This window comes from Nuphar pumila, chromosome 7 (assembly GCF_984573655.1).
Source record: "Nuphar pumila chromosome 7, dmNupPumi1.hap1.1, whole genome shotgun sequence".
NCBI lineage: Eukaryota > Viridiplantae > Streptophyta > Magnoliopsida > Nymphaeales > Nymphaeaceae > Nuphar > Nuphar pumila.
In genome coordinates, this window is record NC_143255.1 from 13,670,934 (window position 1) to 13,694,254 (window position 23,321).

Genomic DNA, 23,321 nt, shown 5'->3' on the forward strand with positions numbered 1-23,321 from the left:
ATTATGGGAAGATTCAAAGAACAATTTTGCAAATTTCACCGAGGAGTGGGGCATGATACAGAAAATTGCTTTGTCCTGAAGCATATCATTCAGGATTACATTGACAAAGATCTTCTGGTGGAGGGCGGCGAAGAAGAATAATCAGTTGTACCAACCAAGCTTTTTTCTGAACCATACAAGAGAGTGATAAAGTGTTTTCTGCTTTCCTCCTTTATGTCAGTCGTCTTATAGAGGCATGTCAGCCGAGTCTTTCATGACCCTTGGTAAAAAAATCTGTAAATATTTTAGTCATTGTTATCAATTTTGCTTATCAATGCAATGTCAATTTTCTTCATATCTTTGATATCAAATACTTCTCTCTTTTTGCCAAAGTGGGGCATTTATTTTTGAAAATTTGTATTTTCATTGTCATTGGCTTCTATTAAGCATCAAATTTCTATTCTTTTCAGGATAAGGGACAATCCCGACATCATTCATGAGAGAAATGATATTACCTATGAGGGTTTTTCAAAATCGTGAAATTTTGAAAATTTCTGCAAAATCTCCGTCACGAATACCAAAAGTTCAATACTTTGGTTCAATCCTTTTCGAAATCAACCGTCGCGTTGATCATCCTTTTCCAAAATCGGTTTTCAAACCATTGTCTTCAAAAAAAATCAACCCTCATGTTGATCTCTCCTCAAAATCAACCTCGTGGTTGATCCTTTTCCCAAAAATGATTTTCTCATCCATTTTTCAAATGAACATTCTCCTCTCACTTTAAAGATCCCACATGCAGACATGATCAAATAAACTCTTTTCTTTTCTCAATTTTTATCAATTTTCATTCATCTTTTGTCAATCTTTATCAGTCTTATCAATTTTATTCAATTTTATCGATTTTTCATCAATTTTATTGAATCTTTTGGTCAATTCTATTCTATTCTGTTACCCTTTCAGGTTAAGGGATAAACCTGATGCCTCTTTCCCATGAGGTATTCCTTTCCTTCTTCTTTTTCCCGCTCAGGTTAAGGGATAAACCTGACCCTCGTTTCTTCGAGGAGTTCCCATTCAGGATAAGGGATAATCCTGAAACCTCTCATAGGAGCAACAATGCTACCTGTGAGAATTCTTTTCCAAAACAAATTTCCTCAAATTTTCTCCATTTTTATCAATTTTATTCTTTTCCCCCTTCAGGTTAAGGGATAAACCTGAGTTTTCCATTCAGGATAAGGGATAATCCTGAGGCCATTCATAGAAGCAACATCAGCCCTCTATAATGATCCCCGTTCATCACTGAACTGATAATGTTTCCCCCAGGAATTGATAGTCATTTTCCGTTGAATTAATAGTGTTCTCAAGGAACTGATAGTCGTTCGTCACCGAATTGATAGTGTTTCCCCCAGGAACTGATAGTCATTCTCCGTTGAATTGATAGTGTTCTCAAGGAACTGATAGTCATTCATCACCAAACTGATAGTGTTTCCCCCAGGAACTGATAGTCATTCTCCGTTGAATTGATAGTGTTCTCAAGGAACTGATAGTCGTTCGTCACCGAACTGATAGTGTTTCCCCCAGGAACTGATAGACATTTTCCGTTGAATTGATAGTGTTCTCAAGGAACTGATAGTCGTTTATCACCAAACTGATAGTCATTCTTCGTTGAATTGATAGTGTTCTCAAGGAACTGATAGTCGTTCGTCACCAAACTGATAGTGTTTCCCCCAGGAACTGATAGTGATTCTTTGTTGAATTGATAGTGTTCTCAAGGAACTGATAGTCGTTCGTCACCGAACTAATAGTGTTCCCCCCAGGAACTGATAGTCATTTTCCGTTGAATTGAAAGTGTTTTCAAGGAACTGATAGTCGTTCATCACCAAACTGATAGTGTTTCCCCCAGGAACTGATAGTCATTCTCCGTTGAATTGATAGTGTTCTCAAGGAACTGATAGTCGTTCGTCACCGAACTGATAGTGTTTCCCCCATGATCTGATAGTCATTCTCCATTGAATTGATAGTGTTCTCAAGGAACTGATAGTCGTTCGTCACCGAACTGATAGCGTTTCCCCCAGGAACTGATAGTCATTCTCTGTTGAATTGATAGTGTTCTCAAAGAACTGATAGTCGTTCATCACCGAACTGATAGCGTTTCCCCCAGGAACTGATAAACATTCTCCGTTGAATTGATAGTTTTCTCAAGGAACTGATAGTCGTTCATCACCAAACTGATAATGTTTCCCCCAGGAACTGATAGTCATTTTCCATTGAATTGATAGCGTTCTCAAGGAACTGTTATTCGTTCATCACCAAACTAATAGTGTTTCCCCCAGGAACTGATAGTCATTCTCCGTTGAATTGATAGTGTTCTCAAGGAACTGATAGTCGTTTATCACCAAACTGATAGTGTTTTTCCCAGTAACTGATAGCCATTCTCCGTTGAATTGATAGTGTTCTCAAGGAACTGATAGTCGTTTGTCACTAAACTGATAGTTTTCCCCTAGGAACTGATAGTCGCTCTTCATTGAACTGATAATGTTCTCGGTGAACTGATAATCGTTCTTAATTGAACTGATATTGTGTCCAGCAAACCCATGTTATTCTTGATTAAACCAAGATTCTTAGGTTGGATTCCTTCAGAACTAACTTCATTCTTCAAAAAATCATTTTGTAAGATAAATCCCTACTGATCCAAATTCTTTGCGGCTCTTAAGTTGAGTCCCTATTGAGCCGATGTTGTTTTTAACAAAACCCCATTTTTCATATTATTCATTCCAAATTTCAGCTCGAGGTCCTATCAAAATCTATATTGAGGGATTATTTTACAAAAGATTCTCAAAAACTTTGTCAATTTGCTAAAAATAGTTGTTGATTCGAATATTCTTACTGCATAAAAGAATCAACTCTGATTACCCCTAGTATTCTTTCCAAAAAGGTGAAGCTTTTTGGGAAAAATAGATAAAATTCGAATCTTTTCCCTGTTGATCAACCAAAAGGATGTAAGAAATATCCTCGGTATGATTGGCGACATAAATATTAATGATGTTGAAAAGCCAGAAGCGAATTGATATTGATCATAGTTATGGCGCATATTTTGAGACAACCTTCTGACAATCAGGCAGCAAAAATATCCTGAGCTATAAAATGAATCTACCCAAACCATATCTTCTCAGTCATTTAAGCTGCAATCAAATATCTGCAAAAAGGGATCTCTCAATTGTCGTCAAGATGAAGACGAATATGCGAGCTAGACCCCCGGGGCCAAAGAAGATTTGGATCATCTTCGAGATGAAAGAATTTGTGATGGATCCTTCCAAGGAAAGTTCAAATCACCGTTAAGATAAAGGCGGATGCGATGAACCTCCCGACAAACCCTAAAAGATATTTGATTTCTGCTATCATCTAAAATATTTTTGACCAATAAGCCAATATCATCAGTATAATTCCTGAGACAAAAGAAGGATCAGAGCATCTCCAAGATGAAGAAGTTTGTGACGTACCCTTCCCTGGAAAAGAGAAAAAAGTGAGAACATCTCCAAAATGAAGGATGATGTAATAAACTTCTCGCCGAAACCCAAGAAAGCTCAATGACTCAAAAAGAGTGCAAAAAGATCATCATGGGAAAACACCCAGATATCAAACTGCCAAAGTTGCCAGGAATAATCTTTTCTTATGCAAAGTTCTTTTATCAATATCTTTTCATTACTTGCTTTTATGAAATTAAGAATGTTTTTTCTCTTCTTATATTAGGGAAATAGATAGCTTCCTTGAAGAAAATCATCAGCGCTAAAATTTGAATTTGACTCTTAAAACTGAGGAGTTAACCTCATTGGAGGATATAATCTAGGTAAAAGAGGGAATGTCTTTTGCACATATGTGCACATTTTCAAGCGTTTGAGTCAACTACAATTTTTATCTTATTGGCAAAATTTTCTAGTTATCCAAAAATGAAATAAATGCTCAATATCCATTTTGATACGACCTAGTTGCCTCATTCAGGAGAGGTATCTTTTCCTGTCTCATCACGGTTTCTTCATTCAAGAATTTCGTATAGTCGTTCCCACTCAAGTTAAGGGTCAAACCTGAATTTTCTGTGAGAGGTCATCAATTTCAAAAGCTGATTTCAGTCTCAGCAATGAGGCACCCCATATCATCCCTTTTCTAAAGCTTTAGGGAACCCCATTTTCCTCCTTTCGTAAATCCCTTTTGGATCTGTTTATTCAAACTCTGAAGGTCCCATCACGATTTCTTCATTCGAGAATTTTGTATGGTCGTTCCCACTCAGGTTAAGGGTCAAATCTGAATTTTCTGCGAGAGGTCATCAATTTCAAAAGCTGATTTCAATCTCAGCAATGAGGCACCCCATATCATCTCTTTTCCAAAGCTTTAGGGAACCCCATTTTCCTCCTTTCGTAAACCTCTTTCGGATCTATTCATTTAAAATCTGAAGGTCCCATCATGGTTTCCTCATTCGAGAATTTCGTATGGTCGTTCCCACTCAGGTTAAGGGTCAAACCCGAATTTTCTATGAGAGGTCATCAATTTCAAAAGCTAATTTCAGTCTCAGCAATGAGGCATCCCATATTATCCCTTTTCCAAAGCTTTAGGGAACCCCATTTTCCTCCTTTTGCAAACCCCTTTCGGATCTGTTTATTCAAAATTCGAAGGTCCCATCACGGTTTCCTCATTCGAGCATTTCGTATGGTCGTTCCCACTCAGGTTAAGGGTCAAACCTGAATTTTCTGTGAGAGGTCATCAATTTCAAAAGTTGATTTCAGTCTTAGCAATGAGGCATCCCATATCATCCCTTTTCCAAAGCTTTAGGAAACCCCATTTTCCTCCTTTCGCAAACCCCTTTCGGATCTGTTCATTCAAAATCCGAAGGTCCCATCATGGTTTCTTCGTTCGAGGATTCCATTTGGTCGTCCCCTTCAGGTTAAGGGTTAAGCTTGAACCTCGCCCCTCGAGGTATCTTCCTTTTTCAGGTTTGGGTAAAACCCGAGCCTCGTCCCGACGAGGTTCCTTGTTTCAACGAGATGTTTTCTTCCAGTCGCATCATGGTTTTCCCCACAAAGGAATCCATGCTTTGTATATCCATCCAGGATGGGATCCTACTTGAGCTTCATCCTTCGAGGCATTCTCCAAAAATGTCCCATCAAGGTCCTCATGTATTCCTTTCCTCATTCAATTCATCTTGATGTATATTTGTCCCATCCAGGTTAAGGGCTAAACCTGAGTCATTCTAAAAGGTTGATCTTGTCTCACTCATAAGACATGGTCAAAATTTCTATCTTCGCCATTTCGGGATCTTCATCCGGAAGTCCCATCACGATTTCCTCATTTCCGTTATTCAATCATATCATTTTTGAGAATTTCGTCTTCCCAAAACCATTCAGGATAAGGTTTTAAGCCTGAGAAGCCATGTTTTTCAGAACAAATTCTTCCATACCCAGTTCAGATATGCTAACTGGGGCATTTTTCAAAATTTGGAGTGCTTTCTTTGCCACTAAGCTCAGCTTTCAACCGGCTTAGTAGCAAAGAGGGGCATCTGTGAACACCCCAAAATTTTCAAAATGTTAAAAATATTCTCTTTTTGCCCCTGACCCCATTTTATGAGAAAATTGAGTTAATTTCAATATAAATTTCAGTTATTCTTCGAATTTTCTGGAATAAGCTCCATCTTTATCCATCTGACTCGATTTTGGATCCGGATCCATTGCCAAAATCCAAATCTGAGCCTCGTTATCTAATTTTGAACCAAAATTACAAAAATACCAAAAATAGTTTTGAATGGCTCGGACAGTCCATCCGACATCCGTTTGGATTCACTGATCTATATTTCTCGATTCGAGGTTTAAAACTCAAAAAATTTCTCAAATTTTAAATCCAAACCCGGTTTCTGAAGAATTTTTCAGAGAATAGCCTTGAATTCTCGAAAAATCTTTCTTTTGTAAATATTTTGAAATTTTACAAAAACATGTAAAAAATCCTTTGTTTTCTCGTAAATTTTAGAGTTTTATTTCAAAAATACAAAAAATTCAAAATACAAAGAAAATTACAAAAACCTCTTTTAGAGAAAATTTTTGAACCTTTTTTGAAAAATCAAAGAACCCTCTTTTTGAAAATCAAGAAAATCCACAAACTGTTTTGCTCTCTGTCTCGGTTCTCTCTCTCTCCTTTGCCCAATCACAAAGCTCTCTGGCTTCACGGACCTTCTCTCTCTCTCTCTATCCCTCTCGACCAACCGATCCTCCATCGACTGCTTCCTTCAGACCTCCTCCGCCCATCGCCAAAGGCCGGTCTTCTTCCTCTCTTTCGTTCATCTCCAACGGTGTAAACACCCCAAATTTTCACTGTCATCCAGTACTTACATTTCATGTGTCATTGCATATCATTGCATGCATTTGGCATACCATTTCATTGCACAACATAGCATTGCATGTCATTACATCTCATCTTCGAGATCCAACACTCCTGTTTTCAAAATATTCAATCCAAATTTGAGTTTTAAAACTTTTCTTTCAAAAATCAATTTTAAAACCTGGGTTTTTAATCAACATTGTGTCATTTGCCAACCCCCAGGACCTTATATTTTGAAATACTTTCTTAGAAAACAATCTGGATTCATTTCAAACACAATTTCAATTGATTTCAATTCTCAGATGAGACCCATTTAGGTGGTGTCGCTTCTGGATTCCATTACTTGTCAAAAATCTTCAAAAATTTCAGAGTCCTAGTTGGATCAGGACTCTTTTTCCAGAATCCTAGTCGGATCAAAACTCTAATTTTCACTACCTTTTTACCTGTTTTTGAGAAGAACCTTTCAAAATCTTCTGTTTTGGCCAAAATGTTAGAGTCCTAGTTGGATCAGGACTCTTTTTCAAGAGTCCAGTCAGATCAGGACTCTTCTTCAGAGTTTCAATTGGATTGGGACTCTAATCTTTTATAACTATTTTTATCCATTTTCAATCAAATCTTTCAAAATCTTTCAAAATGAGTCAAAAATTTAGAGTTCTAGTTGAACCAGGACTCTGTTTGAAGAGTTTTAGTTGGATCAGGACTCTGATCCTGATTTCAATTTTGAAAGAATCTTTTAAAAATCTTTCCATCTATCAAAATTGTTATACTTTTATCAAAGAATTTTAAAATTCTTAGGTTTTATCCCAAAGTCCTGATCAAAAAAGGACTCTACCCCAGAGTCCTGATCGAAGTAGGACTCTATCCAAAATTGATTTTCTCACTTCATTTTCACTGGCTTTCAAAAACTTTGCTTAAAATTCATCATTTTCTTATCAGAAAACCAAAATTCTTAGATTTCTGATCGAATCAGAACTCTTTCTCAGGGTCCTAATTAGATCAGGACTCTGAACCAAAAACTTCAATTTCATCCTGTTTTCACTTGTTTTTCAAAATCCTCTCATTTGATTTCTCAGAAAATCCAAAAATTGGAGAGTCCTAGTTCAATTAGGACTCTGTCCCCAGAGTCTTAGTTGAATCAGAACTCTGTTTTATTTCAATATTCGTTATTGTTTTCACTGTTTTGACAAGTTCTTTCATTTGTTTTTCAGAAAATACCAAAAAATCTAGAGTTTCAGTCCGATCAGGATTCTGTCCCAGAGTTCTAATCCAGTCAGGAGTCTGTTTTTACTTTCATTTTTATTTATTTCCATTTGTTTTAAAAAATTAGGTTATTTTGCAGAGTCCAGTTGATTCAGGACTCTATTTTAGAGTTCGGTCGAGTTAGGAGTCTAACCCTGACTGTGTTTTCTGACTTATTTCATCAAATTTTGATAAAATCTTTCGAAAATTCTTTCATTTGAATTCTAAAAATCTAAAATCTCAGAGTCCTAAGAGTTCAGGACTCTAACCCGGAGTTCCAGTTCGATTAGAACTCTATTTTTAAAAATCTTGAATTTCAATTATTAATTTTAACCCCTTTTCAAAGCTGTTTTCAGTGTTTATTTCAAAATTCTTCAAAACTCGATGTGGGCCCACTCAGTTGGAACCATATCCATAGGAATTATGACCTAGTTAGAACCCTATGCCATTTCAAAAACTTAACTTTAATATTATTTTTGAAAATTCTTTTGAAAACTCCTTCAATTTTAAGTTTTAAAATCGTTTTTTTTTTAAAAACTCAAGTAGGGCCCACTCAAGGTGGTCCCATATTCGAGTAAGTCAGGGCCAGACTAGGGTTGGTCGGTATCTTGGTTAGTGTTAGAGGTTTAGAAAAGTCAAAACCATTTTGAAAACTCATTTTGAAAATTAGTTTTTAAAACTAGTGTTTTTAAATGTTTTTAAAAGTGTTTTAAAAACCCAAATGTGAAAGATGCCAAGTGGCATCACATTTGGGGGTTTTCTAGGTTTAATTAGGGGCTAATTAGGGATTAATTAGAGTCCCACCTAGGCTATAATTCTCCAAAAAATCGTTGCCTTTAGGGGATTTATTAAAAAGAGTCCTAAAAAAATGAAAAACCTCTTAATTAACCCTAATTAAGTGACTTTTTGAAAAACTATAAAAAGGGACCTAAGGGGAGCCAAAAGTGGGACTCTTTTCTCTCAAATTTTCGTGGCCTCTCTCTTCTCTCCAGCACCTCCACCTTCCTCCATTGCAGCTGCAAGCACCAAGGTAATATTTTTAATAATTTTTAGCTTTATTTAATACTTTTTCATGTTTTAAATCAATTTTAGCCATTGGTGTCATCCCCTTCATGGATTAAACCATGGATTCAACCTCAAGAACCTCAAGAACGGTTCAAGAAAGTGATCTAACTCTTTTTTGTGGTGTTTACAGGGATTCTAATCCATTAGAATCAATTTTAGCATTGTCTTTTGTATTATTAACCAATAAAACATGTGATTTACCCTTTTAATGGGTTAAATCCATGCTTTTAAAGATAAAATCAAATTCCAGCCATTGATTCCTTGATTTTATTTTATTTAATTGTTTATTCATGTTTATTTTACGTTTTTCAGCATAGAAATAATTTTTATTTGCTGTTTTATGGTTTGTTTTATTGTTTTTAATTAATTAATGCATATTTTCTCAAGTTTCTTAGTTTTCTGTGTGTTTTTAATTTAGAACAGAAAAGAGCATGCTGTTTCGGATTGAAATACTTGCTGTTTATTTCTGATTTTTTTATATGTGATGCATGCATATGTTATTAAACTACTGTAAAAAAATCAGAGATTTTGGACTTCGGAAACCCTGTCAAACAAATCAGACATCAGGTCGGGTTTTTAAAACTTTAAAATCGATGTTAAAATCAGAAGGGTGACTTGATATGATGATATTTTTCTCATCCGATATCCGATTTGAGATCCGTAAAGTGCCATGGATTCATATTGATTATATCTATCTACTGTAAAATTTTGAGATGTTTTGATCTCTGTTTGATATTTTTCCTCTGACAGAAAGTATGATTTTCAATTTAAAACTCGTTAGGGTTTACCAAAACCCAAATCAGACTTGTGTTCTTTATAAATCCCAGACCACACATCCGATTCATAATCTGTAAAAAGTGAGTATTGTTATTTTTTGGTCTACTGTTTACTGCTAAAATATCATATATTTTGGAATAGTATTGATATTTATCCCGAAATTTTTAATCTGCAGTATCTGTTTTAACTCATGTGTGGTTTGCAATATTCAAGTCCAGATTGCCGGAAGGGTTTCTCCCTAACCAGAGATGCTTTTTCCGATCTGTAAATTAGGAAATCTCTGTTTTTTTCTTAGTTTGTCTCTGTAAAATTTCATAGATTTTCATGAAAGATTGACCCCTGATTTGGGTCTAACTCTGAAACTGGTTGGTGAACTAGGTCAAAAATAGCATATTTTTAGGGTTTGATGCAATTTTTGGGTTAATTTAATGTCAAAAAAATATTTTTATAATTCTAATTCAAAATTAGAGTTATAACAAGTGCAGGTACCAAATTTGATAAATTTTGGAATCCAATTGATGGCTGAATTAAGCAAATTGCAAAACAGGGTTCCTGAAAGATCCAAAAACACTGCCAAAATCACAGTTTTTGTGATATTCTTGGATTTTCGTGCATAAGCATATATTTTTAGGGTTTAATCATGTTCATAATAATATTAGGATACTTTAGGTTAAATTTGATGTTCATTTGATTTCATTTAGTGCATAAAACCTAAGTTTTACCAAAATATTTTCTAAAAACCCTGATTTCAAGGCCATAGTCTTGCTATCAGGGGTAATTTGGTCATTTGACCTCAATTTCGAAATCCCTAACCCTAATTTTCATATTTTTAACCATGTCATATCATATTTAGTTTGATTTATCTTCATTTGAATTTCAAAACTTGCATTTTACCAAATATCTTTCTAAAAACCCTAATTTCAAGGCCAGAGTCTTGTTATTAGGGGTATTTTGGTCATTTTGACCCCAATTTCGAAATTTCATATTTTATCTTTCATATTTATTCAATCTTATTTCATATTTTATCAATTTTGATTTAAGGGAATCATGAAAAAGGCTTATATCTAGTAAAATCCAACAATTTCCAGATATTGCTGGATAAATCTAGAAAAGCCAACATATATTCACTAACCTAACTTTCTAGTTTTGCAGGTACATTGAAGATTTTAATTTCATGTATTTAAATTTCAATAGTGATGTAAACTAAACTTTGGAATAAGAATTTACATTTCCTGCTTAGCTTAGGCAGCATTGCATATAGTTTATTTTTTTTTAATAATGTTAATGTGTGATGGATGATGATTCATGCATATTCAAACTCACTATGGTCTACACGAATGGCACATACACTAGCTTTTATGAAGTTTATAAACTTGGTGGAATTCGTATTTATGGCCATAGTCAGAATATGAAGGATATCTAGATTTATGATCTTCACATTAGCCACATTCAGCCTACACTCTTAGGCTAACTTCAAAAATGCACTACATTTCTCAAAAATACAAAAAGTATTTCTCAATTCCTCAAACCCATATTCATTCATTTCATGAATTTGCCAATTCCAATTCAAATCTCAATTCAAAGAAATCATTTTCTCAAAATTTCCTAAGTCTCATTCAAAAATCGATTTTCCTAAAATATGGATTTGCCAATGATATTTCAAGTATTTCCCAAGTTCCAAATTTGATTTTCTAAGTTAGATTTTCAATTTCAAAGTTTGAATTCAAAGAAATCGAGTTTTTCAAAGTTATTTCACATTTCTCAAAATCGATTTTCACAAAATCCTTATATTTCTTCAGAAATCGATTTTCACTTTCTCAGATACAATATCTCAACCATGATTCATGATTTTCCAAGTGTTATCTTTTCCAAAATTTTCCAAATATTTTCCAATCTTTGAAGCAAACATTATGTTTTTAAATATGCATTTTCAGAAATTCATAGCACATGTCTGATTCTTTGTGCATTTAGGAATTAGAATATGGTTTAGACAAGTTGAACAAAGCAAAGCATTTGATTGATCCTTGGTTCAATTACCCCTGGTAAAGGCGCCAGGAATGGTTGAACCTCGTATCGACAGACGAGTCTCATTCTTCAGAATAATCCCGCATTTTAAAAACGGAGGCGAGTTATTTTCAAAATCTTTTTCAAAGGTCAGTTTGACTCGCAAAAAAGTAAAAATTTTGCGATGATAACAGGTTTGGCGACCGTGATGGGACCTGTCTTCGCCGGATCAATCTAATGCTCAACTTAGTTCAAATCGTCAAAATCGTATTCTATGGAATGTCAGCTTTTGATTTATGCTATCATGTGAACCTAGGAGCCTAGATTTGAACCCAGCTGACATGGAATGCATGTAGACTAGGTATGGTTTGGTAGGACCATATTGAGGAGAATTATTCATGCTCACATAGACTTAGGTCTAATACAACACTCCTCAATTTAGGAATTGTATGAAAACAATGTTTGCTTCTTCAAATTTTTCAAAATCTATCTCTTTAGGACTTAGAGCCTTCTGTTTGATTGCATGTGCTCATGTTTTTCAAAAATCACCCCACCTATATTGTCCCGGTCTTCATGTTGCTGGGCTCTCTTCCAGAACCATAGTTCGGGACAGAGCCTCACAATTGGGCCACCTATTTGGGTGAAAACCCCCCTGCCACGTACCAAGGGCCATAGTCCAACGTATATCGGCAGGTGCTCAAGGATGTTGGAAAACTTGAACCTAGAACCGGAGGAATTGATTTTATGCCACGTACATCGAGCCTTGGCTTGAGTATATAGGCATAACTAGATTGAATACAGTTGATCTGAACCTTAGAGTTAGGATTAAGGTCCTACAGCTATTTCAAAATTTATGCATCTAGAGTCAGCTTTTAGGGAATGTTGTATGTGCATACTTGTTTGTGCAGAATGTGTTATAGTCATTTCATTTTTATTTTCCATATTTTCCCAATTTTCTAAAATACTGGACGATTTCTCAAAAATCCCCAATTTATGTCCATGTACTGTCCAGGTTCTAAATCCTGGACGATTTTCAAAATACTTCATTTTCTAAAGTACTTCTTTATATTTCAATAAACCCTGGACGATTTCTCCAAATTCTCCTTATTTTCCTCAAAACTCCAGGTGATTTTCCATCCTTTCTCTCTTCTGGATCTCAAATTCCTTACTTCTTTTTATCCTGCCTGCATTTTTTTCAAAATCTCTATATTTTCTCAAGTCTTATTCCAAATTTTCCATGTTTTCCAGTCGATTCTGATGGCATTCAGTCAGCTTGATTCAGTCTTCCCTGAGGGTTAGATCTCCTACGAGGTGCGACAAAGTCTTCCCGAGCATCGAGTCCTCAACATCGGATCCTTCTTTCTCTGGTGGTACTACTCATGGTTCAAAAACTTTTCTCGTATGTTTCCGGACCACTTGGACGATTGTGGGCTAGAACTGGCGTCCGCGGTGGGAAAGCAGACAGTCAACGGCAATTTGATCCACGCACTGGCAGAGCGGTGGAATCCGAGCACTTCTACTTTCTGGTTCCCATGGGGCGAGATGACAGTGCTGATAGATGAATTTTCAGAGATTATGGGATTGCCCGAGCCAGCCGGTCAGCCTGAAGATCCATTGGAGAAACATTTTTTGATCAATGTCAAGGGACTAAACCCTAAGGACGCTTTAACTCGCATGACAGGACGTAAGTCGTGGCCCTTGATGGAAGAGAATGGAAACGAATATGTGGACCTGCTCGAAATCTACAGACAGTATGGGATATTCATAGAAGTCAGCTCATTGTCCAGGACAGCTCGAGAAAGAATTCAGCATGCAATGGTTCTGTGCACGGTGGGATTGGCTTTCTTTCCCGATGGACGGAATTATATGGATATCAGAATAGTTCAGCTTTTAAGGAGGTGGGGAAGTCGACAGACCAGCCGCCTCTCGATAGCCATGGCCGCACTCGCCTTTCTATACCGAGGGTTGACCCATTTCACACTCGGAGAGTCGATCCTAGTCGAAGAATGCACCTATGCCTTGCAGTCTTGGTTCCTCCGGCATGTGCCAGTCCGAGCCAGTTCATTCAGATACAATGGAAAAAAAGCTTTTGTCAGTTGCGCGATACCGGTTCTTGATCGACAACCTTCAGGAGGAAGAAGTCGTATGGGATTACTTTGATCGTCAGGAATCACCTCCCAGATATACCTACGCTTATGGCAAGCGGTTCAGGCTACTTAGCCCGTTCTTCTGCGCATACTATCATCCAGAGCGGTGTGTCAGGCAGTTCTCTCAGAGGCAGAAGCGCGTAGAGATTCGTCCACTAGCAGGGGCTCTGCCAGAATTCGACCTCGCATCAGATCAATGGTTCGGAGCATACCATTCTGCCAGACATGGCTGGGATTCCTTTGTCAATCTTACTATTTTTCCTGGTTCTCGTGTGTCTTCTGATTATCCGGAGTGGTGGAAAATTGTCTGTCCCCCTCCCCTCTGTCAAGTGTACTATTAAAATCATATTTTCGATAAAGTTCCTTTAATCTTCATTTCACTTTGGTTTGACGACCTCGCCTAGGTAACAAGGCATATTCTCAGTTGTTTATTTTGCAAAAAATAGCAGCACAATTGTCATAAACTCCAGCGACGACTCAATCCCTAGTAATGGGATATTATTTCAATTGTCTACCAAAATTCTCAACAAATATTCTTCTCCAACCAAATTTCCTTCAAAAGCCTAACCATCAGTTCTACCGTGCAGAGAGCATCAACAACATCTAAAAGAATACTCGTGATACTCGATGGTTCATACAAGGTCCGAAAAGAAAACCTCATCAGTTGAAGGCGTTGCATACTCAGTCACTTCAAAAGAAGAAATGGACTCACCTCGATTAGTCAGAAGTGAGGGTCAGCAAGCAGAGGATGATGTTGATCCTCAGATATATGCTATGTTCAAAGAGATGATGACCAAAATGTTGACAGAACAAGCTGAAGCTAGTACATAAAAGATCCAGGTCAACAGAGGGCAAAAGGCCGGTCAGCCAAGAAAGTTTTAAAACTATCCAAGAAACATATCCAACCTAAAGATACATCTGATGAATCAGGATCGGTAGGTGACACCGATGAAGAGTAAGAAGTTCAGCAAGCACTTCAAAGATTCCCTCATAGACAAGGGACATCCTATAAATTGAAACATCAAGCAATGGATCCAGTCCGAATACAACTGAAGGAAATGGCCAAGATGATTAAAGATTTGCAAGCTCATGACAAGGGAAAGAAGGTCTTCAGGAGCAAAGATTTTCATGATGGCATCACCTCCGTCAGGAATAATCAAGATTCAGAAAAGAAGACAAAACTCACCTTCTTCGTTGATGCCAATCGCAGTGATTGCAAAAATAACAAAGGCAATCATACAAGTCAGAAAGAGAAATCTTTAAAGCAGAGTAAAAAATTGAGTCAACAGAAAGAGAAGAAAAAGCATGACGGTTGGGGTTACGATCGCGAATTCACTCCTCTAGATCAGCCCCTCGAAGAGGTCCTTGAATACACGCTGAGCAAAGGAATGGTTAAGCTTCCAAGAATTGCTAATCCTCTGGTCACCCTAGGGAAATGGAAAGACCGCTACAAATTCCACCAAACAACGAGGCACGATATTGAACATTGTTTCGTCTTTAAGAATATCGTCCAAGATTATATCGACAAGAATTTCTTTGTTAAGGGTGAGAAAGAATACTAGTCAACTGTCTTTGCCAAGTCCCAGCAGAAATCAAGCACTCGGCAAGAGGTACAACATGATGATCGAAATCAGGACCGCAAGATGGCCCCTTTGGATCAAATATTTGAAAGTTTTTTGGAATACATGCTCGCGAAAGATACAGTAAGATCTTCGAAGGCTCATTCCACATTTTCTACTAATTCGACCAGAAATAGCAATGGACACAACAAAAGAGGGGATAGAAAAAATCATGCGGGAGGCTCAGGAAACCCAAACCTAGAGAGAAATGACCTCGCGAGTCGAAAGGATAAAATGGATAAGCGAAATGGCAACTCTTCCTCAAGTGTCCAATTAGAATTAAAATTCCAAGGAAAACCAAAGCATGATGGTTGGGGATACGATCACAATTTTACTCCCTTAGAACAACCACTGGAGCAAATTTTGGAATATATGATAGCGAAAGGGACGGTTAGACTCCCCAAGATAGCGGATCCTGCTGTGACCAAGGGAAGGCTTAAAGATCAGTTCTGCAAATTTCACCGAACAATGGGTCACGACACCGAGTACTGCTTTGTCTTTAAAAATATTGTTCAAGATGTCATTGACAAGAATCTCCTCGTTGAAGATGGAAAGAAGGACCAATCATCCTGATCATGCTTTCCCTCAATCATTCCAGAAATTGATAACATTAGTGCTTTTCCAATTTATTGTCTTGTTTTTATGGGAGGATACAATCTCGTTTGCTTTCCTTGATTTGTCACTTTCCTTCAATGCATCAATAAAGATGTCTATTTTTCCCGTAAGCTCGGTGCCACCTTTTATTCTTCTTCTCTGTAAAATGTTCTTTCATGAAGAATGATCTCTTCAGAGTCTCTCCTAAATCAATCAAAAGTCAGTTGTCTTGTCACCTTCAGAGAACGTTCTTCGAACATTAATCACTTATCCTTTTGTTCAAAATCTTCTTCCCCCATTACACTGGGGCATTATTTTGAAAATTGGCTTCAAAACTCTCTGTATGCAGGCAGGATCAAATAAATCTCTCATTTTGCATGCATGCGCATCCATTTACATCATTTTGCATTCATTTGCATTTGCATGCATTCATTCGCATTCATCTGCATTCGTCTGCATCAATTTGCATTGAATTTCCCATTCAAGATAAGGGATGAATCCTGAGACCCTGGCAAGTCATCCAAGTCATCGTCAATTGATGACCCTTCAAAACCCAGTGCTCGTACTGGTAATCCTTCAAAACCCAGTGCTCGTACTAGTAATCTTTTAAAACCCAGTGCTCGTACTGGTAATTTTTTAAAACCCAGTGCTCGTACTGGTAATATTTTAAAACCCAGTGCTCGTATTGGTAACCTTTTAAAACCCAGTGTTCGTACTGGTAATCTTCCAAAATCCAGTGCTCGTACTGGTACTCTTCTAAAATCTGATGCTCGTACTGGTACTCTTCTAAAATCTGATGCTCGTACTAGTTGAACTAGTCCCAAATGTCATCTTTATACTTATCAACTTTTCTTTCTTTTAAATGTCTTGAACTGGTCTAGAAGATTCGAGTTCCGATTCGAATCTTCTTCCAAATCCAATTCAGAATTGGTCTAGAAAGTCCAAGTCCCGACTTGAATTTTCTTATAAATCCAATTCGTATAATTTTCTTTCCTCTAGATTCTAGAACTGGTCTAGAAGAGTAGAGTTCCGATTCGAATCTTCTTCCAAATCCAATTCAGAATTGGTCTAGAAAATCCAAGTTCCGACTTGAATTTTCTTACAAATCCAATTCGTATAATTTCTTTCCTCCAGATTTTAGAATTGGTCTAGAAGAGTCGAGTTTCGATTCGAATCTTCTTCCAAATCCAATTCAGAATTGGTCTAGAAAATCCAAGTTCTGACTTGAATTTTCTTACAAATCCAATTCGTATAATTTTCTTTCCTCTAGATTTTAGAATTGGTCTAGAAGAGTCGAGTTCCGATTCGAATCTTCTTCCAAATCCAATTCAGAATTGGTCTAGAAAATCCAAGTTCCGACTTGAATTTTCTTACAAATCCAATTCGTATAATTTTCTTTCCTCTAGATTCTAGAATTGGTCTAGAAGAGTCGAGTTCCGATTCGAATCTTCTTCCAAATCCAATTCAGGATTGGTCTAGAAAATTAGAGTTCCGACTCGAATTTTCTTTCAAATCCAATTCGTCTAGCTTTCCTTTACAAGTTTGAACTTCTACTCAAACTATCCTGCGAGTTGGTCTAGAAGATCCGAGTTCCGACTCGAATTGTCTTTCAAAATCCAATTCATCTAGTTTTCCTTGAAGAGTTGAATTCCGATTCGAATCTTCCCTCAAAAACCCAGTTTAGCACCTGGTCCATTCAAAGCTCACAAGTTGGAATCATTTCTTCTTAAGCTATGATCCTTAGGTTGAATTCCTATGGAATTGATAGTTCGTAGGTCGAACCCCTGCAGAACCAATGTCGTTCTTAGGCTGAATCCCTATAGAACCCATGTCATTCTCAGTAAACCAATTCACAATTTCGACCTTCGGGTCAATCAATTTCCAATTTCCAATTTCCAATTATCAATTTCCAAATTTCCAATTTCCAATTTCCAATTTCCAATTTCCAATTTCCAATTTCCAATTTCCAATTTCCAATTTCCAATTTCCAATTTCAAATATCAAATTTCAAAATTTCAATTTCCAAAATTTGACCCTTTTGGTCATCCAATACCAATTTCAATCATTTTCTATTGCGAGAGACCCTTCTTATAGGGAGAGTTTGAGGGAGCTCGTTCTTTTCGCATGCTATCCTTTGTTCACCTAGCCCCTTTTTAGGGAGAGTTTGAAGGGACTCGTGTCTATGTGAACCGTTTGCAAAACAAAATTCTAAATTTCACACAAGGAACCCTTTTTATAGGGAGAGACTCGACGGAGACTTGCTTTCCTTGTGGCCCCATAATTTCATACTAGGCCATTTTCATCATGAAGGACCCTCTTTTCAGGGAGAGTGTGATGAACTCGTTCCTTCATGACCAATTTACCAACCTCACCAATTCCGGCCCCCTTTTCATAAGAGAAGCCTAATGTTAGGAAGTTTTGACGAAAGCTTAATTTCTCTTCGAAAATTCGTTTTGCAAACACCTCCTCTTCAGGGAAGAGAGGAGTAATTTGTAATTCCAATTTCTGAATCTTCTCCTTTGGGGAAAGGAGAAGAGAATTTCTGTCATGGATGTGTTGCGTTGCGCTTCAAATGCTCGCTTTCACAAAAGGATTTCAAGAAAAATTTTCCAATTTGTCGTCGAATATTTGTTGATTTCAAAAATCTTTATTGCACAAAACTATTACCTCAGAATACCCTCAGTATTACTTCCGAAAGGACAAAGCTTTCGTGAAAAAGGATTCAAAATTTAAAATCTTTCCATTGGCCAACCAAAAGGATGAAGAATAAATCCGTGATATGGCTAGTAAAGAAAATTCAATGTTGTTGCAAAGCCATGAGTGATTGATATTGATCACAGTCAATGGCACACTCTTCAAGATCATTCTTGAAAAATGAAGCAGTCGAAATATCCTGGGTAATACAGAAAAATCCACTCAATCTCCATATCTCCTCAATCACCCAAGCTGCAATTAAATATCTGCAAAAGGGATCTCTCAATTGTCGTCAAGATGAAGGCGAATTAAGCGAGTTGACCCCCGGGGCCAAAGAAGATTTGGATCATCTCCAAGATGACGGAGTTTGTGATGGATCCTTCCAGGGAAAGTTCAGATCACCGTCGAGATGAAGGCAAGTGTGATGAGCCTACCGACAAACCCTAAAAGATATTTAATTTCCGCTATCATCAAGAAATTCCCAACCAATGAGCCAATAATTGTCAAGATAATCCCTGAGAGAAAAGAAGAATCGGAACATCTCTGAGATGAAGGAGTTTGTGACGTACCCTTCCCAAAAAGAGAGAAAAGTCAGGACATCTCTAAAATGAAAGATGATGTAATTCCCAAAAAATCCAAGAGAGCTCCAATTCTGTCAAAAAGAGAGTGCAGAAAGATCATCATGAGAAAAGAATCCCAGGATATCAGACTGCCAAATCTACCAAGAATCTTCTTTAATTTTGTGAAATTCTTTTATCAATATTCTTTCACCAATAGTTTTCGCAATATCAAGAATATTTTCTTTCCAGTCCATATCAAGGAAATTGATAGCTTCCTTGGAAGAAATCCAATTGCAAGCAATTTGAATTCGAATCCCAATTCTACGGAGTTAAGCCCAGTTGGAGGTAACACTTCAGGTAGAAAAGAGGGAATACTTTCAAAACAATGTGCATCATTTTCAATTATTTTGAATCAACAACAATTTTCAACATTTTGACAATATTTTCTAGCTATCCTGGCATGAAGCGAGAGCTTGAGGTTCATCTTTGACGCATCCTGACACCATCCCTTTTAGGACTTGATTACAGGAGTTTTCAAGATTCCTTCCCTTCTTTGGTATAATCTGAGCGCACGGGCTCTCAGATTCGCACACTTCCCTGTGTCCCCACTGTCCCACCATAGACAGTCCAATTTCGGCTTGAGGTTAAGCCACCAATTTCAGCAAAAGGCAATTTCAAAAGCTATTTAGTCTCAGCAATGAGACGCCCAAAATCAAATCTTTTTCAAGCTTTAGGGACCCCAATTTCCTTCCTTTTGCAAAACCCCTATCGGATTCATTGTGCGGAAATCCGAAGGTTCCATCACGGTCTCTTCTTTCGAGGATTTCGTCCATTTTCTGCCCAATCAGGTTAAGGGTATAAACCTGAGCCTCCTTTGATGAGGTATTCCATTTTCTGCCCAATCAGGTTAAGGGTATAAACCTGAGCCTCCTTTGATGAGGTATTCCATTTTTCTGCCCAATCAGGTTAAGGGTATAAACCTGAGCCTCCTTTGATGAGGTATTCCATTTTCTGCCCAATCAGGTTAAGGGTATAAACCTAAGCCTCCTTTGATGAGGTATTCCATTTTTCTGCCCAATCAGGTTAAGGATATAAACCTGGGCCTCCTTTGACGAGGTATTCCATTTTCTGCCCAATCAGGTTAAGGGTATAAACCTTGGCCTCCTTTGATGAGGTATTCCATTTTCCACCCAATCAGGTTAAGGGTACAAACCTGAGCCTCCTTTGATGAGGTATTTCATTTCCCAATCAGGTCAAGGGTCAAAACCTGAGCCTCATTCTGATGAGGTATTTCATTTGTCGTCCCATCCAGGTTAAGGGCTAAGCCTGAGCCTCATTCCGATGAGGTGAATCTTCTTCTTTATTCTTTATGCTATATCTACCACCATCATTTGAACCAATTCTTTCATACCCAGTCAAATTCATCTAACTGTGGCATGTTTATAGTTTGAATTTGGTGTGTTTTTTTTTGCCACTAAGCTCGATTTACAACCGGCTTAGTAGCAAAGAGGGGCATCTGTAAACACCCCAAATTTTCACCGTCATCCAGTACTTACATTTCATGTGTCATTGCATATCATTGCATGCATTCAGCATACCATTTCATTGCACAACATAGCATTGCATGTCATTACATCTCATCTTCGAGATCCAACACTCCTGTTTTCAAAATATTCAATCCAGATTTGAGTTTTAAAACTTTTCTTTCAAAAATCAATTTTAAAACCTGGGTTTTTAATCAACATTGTGTCATTTGCCAACCCCCAGGACCTTATATTTTGAAATACTTTCTTAGAAAACAATCTGGATTCATTTCAAACACAATTTCAATTGATTTCAATTCTCAGATGAGACCCATTTAGGTGGTGTCGCTTCTGGATTCTATTACTTGTCAAAAATCTTCAAAAATTTCAGAGTCCTAGTTGGATCAGGACTCTTTTTCCAGAATCCTAGTCGGATCAAAACTCTAATTTTCACTACCTTTTTACCTGTTTTTGAGAAGAACCTTTCAAAATCTTCTGTTTTGGCCAAAATGTTAGAGTCCTAGTTGGATCAGGACTCTTTTTCAAGAGTCCAGTCGGATCAGGACTCTTCTTCAGAGTTTCAATTGGATTGAGACTCTAATCTTTTATAACTATTTTTATCCATTTTCAATCAAATCTTTCAAAATCTTTCAAAATGAGTCAAAAATTCAGAGTTCTAGTTGAACCAGGACTCTGTTTGAAGAGTTTTAGTTGGATCAGGACTCTGATCCTGATTTCAATTTTGAAAGAATCTTTTAAAAATCTTTCCATCTATCAAAATTGTTATACTTTTATCAAAGAATTTTAAAATTCTTAGGTTTTATCCCAAAGTCCTGATCAAATAAGGACTCTTCCCCAGAGTCCTGATCGAAGTAGGACTCTATCCAAAATTGATTTTCTCACTTCATTTTCACTGGCTTTCAAAAGTTTTGCTTAAAATTCATCATTTTCTTATCAGAAAACCAAAATTCTTAGATTTCTGATCGAATCAGAACTCTTTCTCAGGGTCCTAATTAGATCAGGACTCTGAACCAAAAACTTCAATTTCATCCTGTTTTCACTTGTTTTTCAAAATCCTCTTATTTGATTTCTCAGAAAATCCAAAAATTAGAGAGTCCTAGTTCAATTAGGACTCTGTTCCCAGAGTTTTAGTTGAATTAGAACTCTGTTTTATTTCAATATTCGTTATTGTTTTCACTGTTTTGACAAGTTCTTTCATTTGTTTTTCAGAAAATACCAAAAAATCTAGAGTTTCAGTCCGATCAGGACTCTGTCCCAGAGTTCTAATCCAGTCAGGAGTCTGTTTTTACTTTCATTTTTATTTATTTCCATTTGTTTTAAAAAATTAGGTCATTTTGCAGAGTCCAGTTGATTCAGGACTCTATTTTAGAGTTCGGTCGAGTTAGGAGTCTAACCCTGACTGTGTTTTCTGACTTATTTCATCAAATTTTGATAAAATCTTTCGAAAATTCTTTCATTTGAATTCTAAAAATCTAAAATCTCAGAGTCCTAAGAGTTCAGGACTCTAACCCGGAGTTCCAGTTCGATTAGAACTCTATTTTTAAAAATCTTGAATTTCAATTATTAATTTTAACACCTTTTCAAAGCTGTTTTCAGTGTTTATTTCAAAATTCTTCAAAACTCGATGTGGGCCCACTCAGTTGGAACCATATCCATAGGAATTATGACCCAGTTAGAACCCTATGCCATTTCAAAAACTTAATTTTAATATTACTTTTGAAAATTCTTTTGAAAACTCCTTCAATTTTAAGTTTTAAAATCGTTTTTTTTTTAAAAACTCAAGTAGGGCCCACTCAAGGTGGTGCCATATTCGAGTAAGTCAGGGCTAGACTAGGGTTAGTCGGTATCTTGGTTAGTGTTAGAGGTTTAGAAAAGTCAAAACCATTTTGAAAACTCATTTTGAAAATTAGTTTTTAAAACTAGTGTTTTTAAATGTTTTTAAAAGTGTTTTAAAAACCCAAATGTGAAAGATGCCAAGTGGCATCACATTTGGGGGTTTTCTAGGTTTAATTAGGGGCTAATTAGGGATTAATTAGAGTCCCACCTAGGCTATAATTCTCCAAAAAATCGTTGCCTTTAGGGGATTTATTAAAAAGAGTCCTAAAAAAATGAAAAACCTCTTAATTAACCCTAATTAAGTGACTTTTTGAAAAACTATAAAAATGGACCTAAGGGGAGCCAAAAGTGGGGCTCTTTTCTCTCAAATTTTCGTGGCCTCTTTCTCCTCTCCAGCACCTCCACCTTCTTCCATTGCAGCTGCAAGCACCAAGGTAATATTTTTAATATTTTTTAGTTTTATTTAATACTTTTTCATGTTTTAAATCAATTTTAGCCATTGGTGTCATCCCCTTCATGGATTAAACCATGGATTCAACCTCAAGAACCTCAATAACGGTTCAAGAAAGTGATCTAACTCTTTTTTGTGGTGTTTACAGGGATTCTAATCCATTAGAATCAATTTTAGCATTGTCTTTTGTATTATTAACCAATAAAACATGTGATTTACCCTTTTAATGGGTTAAATCCATGCTTTTAAAGATAAAATCAAATTCCAGCCATTGATTCCTTGATTTTATTTTATTTAATTGTTTATTCATGTTTATTTTACGTTTTTCAGCATAGAAATAATTTTTATTTGCTGTTTTATGGTTTGTTTTATTGTTTTTAATTAATTAATGCATATTTTCTCAAGTTTCTTAGTTTTCTGTGTGTTTTTAATTTAGAACAGAAAAGAGCATGCTG

At 36.6% G+C, this 23,321-nt stretch overlaps 1 protein-coding gene across 1 annotated transcript in view; it reads right to left on the reverse strand.

Annotated features, from left to right (window-relative positions):
* LOC149831205 (uncharacterized) overlaps positions 1–23,321 on the reverse strand; it is a 104,125-nt gene that overhangs the window by 24,799 nt on the left and 56,005 nt on the right. The window lies entirely within an intron of this gene.